The 4599-nt window shown below is 31.6% G+C and overlaps 1 long non-coding RNA gene across 1 annotated transcript; it reads right to left on the bottom strand.

Annotated features, from left to right (window-relative positions):
• Positions 1 to 3208: 3208 nt before the first annotated feature.
• LOC110905992 lies at positions 3209 to 4171 on the bottom strand. The gene is made up of 3 exons (XR_002573570.2): positions 3874 to 4171; positions 3474 to 3715; positions 3209 to 3392 (listed from the first exon to the last, which is right to left on the bottom strand). It is a non-coding gene; the product is annotated as an uncharacterized LOC110905992 (long non-coding RNA).
• Positions 4172 to 4599: the final 428 nt, after the last annotated feature.

Genomic DNA, 4599 nt, shown 5'->3' with positions numbered 1-4599 from the left:
GTCTGATGAGGAGTCTGACGAGGATTGATGAAGATAGTGGTTTGTGATGTTTTTATATGATGCAATATTGTACGAACAATTTAGTTTTAATGTTTTGATGTATGAACGATTTAATTTTCTGTTTAATTAGGATATGTTTGTTTTGTTAAGTTATAATGTATGTATATGTTTAGTTTGTTTGGATTGCTTAATTTAACTATGTTGTTTACAAAATTTTTTCACAAAAAACCATTATTATTTTATAACAAAAAAACCAACTCAAATTAAAAAAAAAAAATAAAGTTTGGTAAGAAAAATATGTGATGCGTGAAAAGGAAAATTCTTCTAGGGTCGTATAGGGCAATACACTTCCTTTGGTCCCTAATCATTGGTTGAAAAGCATTTGAAAAGTGTCTGAAAAGCATCTGAAAAGTTGTCCAATAGGAAGTGTATAAATCAATACGCTGGGCTTAGAGGAACCATATAGCCCAATACGCTTTCTGTAGGGTTAGAGATGTGCAAATAAAAATGAGGGATGTGTGGATACTGAGAGCCAAAAAGAAATAATAGTAATTTTTAGTGTAATTATAGATAATAAGGATAGAAAATTTAATGTTAATGCATTGAGCATTTTAAAATCGAGGAGAAGCCTTGATGTGTTTACATTTTAGCTTTACTCTTTCTTTTTAGAATTTAACACATATAGTCGATCCCAAATATTATTTTGGTTTAATTTTCAGTGGTGATTCATTTAAGATTCGCTAACGGTTTTAATAATCTTCAATGTAATAAAAATCATGATATGTATTTTTTATTTTTAATATGTATTGTGTTTTCTTATTTACGCTTGCATATTTAGAATCAAGCAGTTGGATCTTCATACATACTTAACAACGTTAATATCATTCTCGCAACACGTGCTCGCCTTGCCGCAAGTTTTTCTTTTGGCTATGTTTGTGGTTTCAGTATCATAGATTTATCTTTTTTAAAGTCTTTTATATTTTTATTTCTGATGTTCTTATTTCTAAATATATAAAAACTAGTTTTAGAGACTCGTGCGTTGCGACGAACCCGTAACCATATTAGATTTTTAAGAAATATTGTCACACCCCAACCGATGGCGGAAACGTCGGAGTGAGACGAAAACGATATTGCAAGAAACTTCATAATAACTAGTTTTGAGAATATTTAGATAACTCAAATTTCATTAATACTAAAATGATAATACATTGTCTTCAAAAGAAAGTACATCAAATTTGCAAATAACGTAACAACATGGAACAAGTACAAAATTTTAAATCTAGGTGCATTTCTAATCCACCCTAAATTATATTCTTCATCGTCAACAACTAGTTTCTTGCAACAAGTATTAAAATAATGATCAACAAAAGTTGGTGATTATACAAGTTTAAGTACATAGCATAATGGTGTTTAAAAGTTGCCTCATATCCAACATGGTAAATTGCATACATTGTTATTATCTGTCACACCCCAACCGATGGCGGAGTCATCGGGACGCGACACTAGGCAAACCAGATTGCTCAAGAGAATCCATAACAACTATTTAATGACAATATTTAACAAGTTCATTATCTCATGCTAATAAACAAATATTTCAACAAACAGTCATAGCGGAGTTCACATATCTCAAACAAAATCCAATCCGACAACCTAGATTTTTTTATTGCAGGTTTCTAGAGATCCTATCCATTTGCAGCAAACAAACCATCAATCCGTCATACACGTTAAAATAAAGTTAATACAATAATGTAAAGGTGAGTTCACAAGTTTACGTATAACCAGCATGTAACACGTAACAGATGAATCAAGTAACTATCAACAATGATACAAGCTAACTACATGACTGCGAGTAGAGTATACGCGACACATGTTCACCGAAGCGAACAAGTGAAGTAAAGTATGTGATTCTTAACAACCCCTGAATAAACAGGTGCTGAGTCCAAACTGTTGGTTCAGTTCTGTTTATACATGAAGGAAAACATGAAAACATACCTGATTGCATCAGTACAGGCCAACAGAGAATCCAGATGTAGTTGCAGCATTAGGTTCGACATGATTGTCAGCTTGATCTGGTTCCTCCTTAGGGTGCAATCTAATGATGGTGATAAGAGAAACCGATAAAGGGTAATCGGTTGGGAGAGAGAGGTTGATTGATGTTATGAGTAATTAGGTTATTTGTCTAACCCTAAAACCTCTACATAAGTCTCCTTATATATGCACCCAGGAGGAAACCCTAATTAGTTAATAAGGGTAATTAGGCCCATCAACAATTACCAACTAATTATTTAATGGATTGTTATATATTTTGATCCATATAATGTAAATGATTATAATGGCTACTAGATTAAATATAATATAAAATATTTAATCTTACACAAACTATAGTACTATCGTTGCTAAGGGCGGTCGGACAAGTCATCACTGTGTAACATAGCAACAAGTATTCAACTAATCACGTATAGCATGCGAGTATGGTTAGCGTTTGTAAAGCGTTTAAGTGTTGTGTATTTTGATAGAGAACGTATGTACACTACAAGAAAACTGGGTTTTTAGTACGCTCAAAAGCGTCCTAAAATGATATTTTATATGACCTTTCATTTAATAGGGCCAACGGTAAAGCGTTTCATGTAAAGGGGTTGTAATAAGTCCTGGAGCTAAAAAAGCGTCCTAACATCTCAAATAAGATTATGAAACCAATTTTATGGTCGCGTAATATGTCTTTGAACAACTAAAATAGTGTCTTGATAAAAACATATTAGGACACTTTTACGATGTTCTAATATGTGCTTACATACTTTTAATCTTTTGATACACTTACAAGCGTCCTTAGAAATTAATTGATAGGACCCTTATGATGTAACATTATAGCTAATTTAGTACCAAGAAAAGGGTTCTAATATACCAAATAAGATTATGAAACTAATTTTATGGTCGCATAATATGTCTATAGACAACTTAAATAGCGTCCAAAAGAGAACATATTAGGACACTTTTACAATGTTCTAATATGTGATTACATACTTTTAATCTTTTGATACACATACAAGCGTTCTTAAAAATTAACTTATAGGACCCTAATGATGTAACGTTATAGCTACTTTAATATCAAGAAAATGGTCCTAATATCCCAAATAAGATTATAAAACCAATTTTATAAACAGACCATTAACATATAACATCCTAATAGTTATTTTATAACATCAACAAATGAAAGAAATAGAACTTTATTGTATTTCAAATAAGCATGTTCATAACATGAACACTAATCATAAACATGTTATAACATTATCTAACATAAAGTCTTAACATTTAACAAATAAATTAAGAGCAATTAAAAAAATAAGAAGCATAAAATCTTGAGTCATCATGCATCCTCAATCCTCATGGACTACCTACAAATAAACCATCCATGTATAAACATTAAGTTCCATGATATTAAAATTATTTGTATCACAAGTTTAACAAATACATACCGAGATGAATGGATAAGGCCATGCGATGGATGCACCAATACAATCTTGAATTGTAAAAAATAAACCATATGATATTACCAAGTTTTCATTTTTTTTATTGGTACTTGAACGTTTACCTCACTCCATTCTGGTCCAATCTCTGTACCACCAACTATATCATTTGGGTCCAAGCTCTGGACCCTTCCTCTTGCTACAGTCTCGGTAGAGCTTAGAATGCTTTTGAAGAAAACTTTATTTCCGACCTAAATTTTAGTTTTCAACAAATATTTATTAAACTCTAGTCATAATAGTACAAAAAATCATTTAAAAAAAAAAAATACAAGTCTTAAAATAATAAATCATAGTCATGGATTCAAGAAACAAAAAGTATATCAAACCAATAAATTAATTATTTGCAAACCCGTAATCGAATCTTGAATCACGGCCTTGAATCTTGAACCAATCGGCTTTTCTTCTTTTTTCCTTATGTCGCAGTCGTGTCAAAAGAATTATAATTCTTTTTCTCTTGATCGAACTCCTCCCTAGCCGATATTATATATCTCTGATGTTCTATGGAATTCGTCCCAGATTGATGTCTATGAATATATGTGCGACCCCTCAAGAAGCTGCCGCCTTCCTTTTTGACTTTTATTCCCCTAAACAGCCGTGAGGTGTATGTGTCCTCCAAGAATATACGCCGCCTCCCTTCTTTTTATTAGGTTTTGGTCATGATCATTACAACATATTAGTATTTGTTAAAGGAGTCCAATATCATGCTGTTTATGAAAATCCATTGGGCTTTGATAGCGGCCCCCACAATAATAAAAACATATGTTCTTTTTTTGAACTTTTAAATCTTCGGTCTGTTAGAAACTTAGAACTCAATTCACAAATTCATGTTAATTTGTATGTTTTGTCATTTAGTGTGGTGAATTAATTCAACTTTAGCACTTGGCGAATTTAATCCCTCGTCTTTTAACAACTATTTTTAAACAACTTATCTTTTACTGCAATTCAGCCCTTCATCTTTCAGCTTTATTTAATATTTTCGGATTCTTCGTACATTAATCGTTTAAGCTCGTTTTTCGTTTTTTTTGCACCAGGACAGGACCTGTAACAATATAATATAATATAATATAATATAATA

The sequence above is a fragment of the Helianthus annuus genome, chromosome 16 (genome assembly GCF_002127325.2).
Source record: "Helianthus annuus cultivar XRQ/B chromosome 16, HanXRQr2.0-SUNRISE, whole genome shotgun sequence".
NCBI classification, from domain to species: Eukaryota; Viridiplantae; Streptophyta; class Magnoliopsida; order Asterales; family Asteraceae; genus Helianthus; species Helianthus annuus.
The sequence above is the reverse complement of the archived record's forward strand: the minus strand, read 5'-3'. Positions and strand labels throughout refer to the sequence as shown.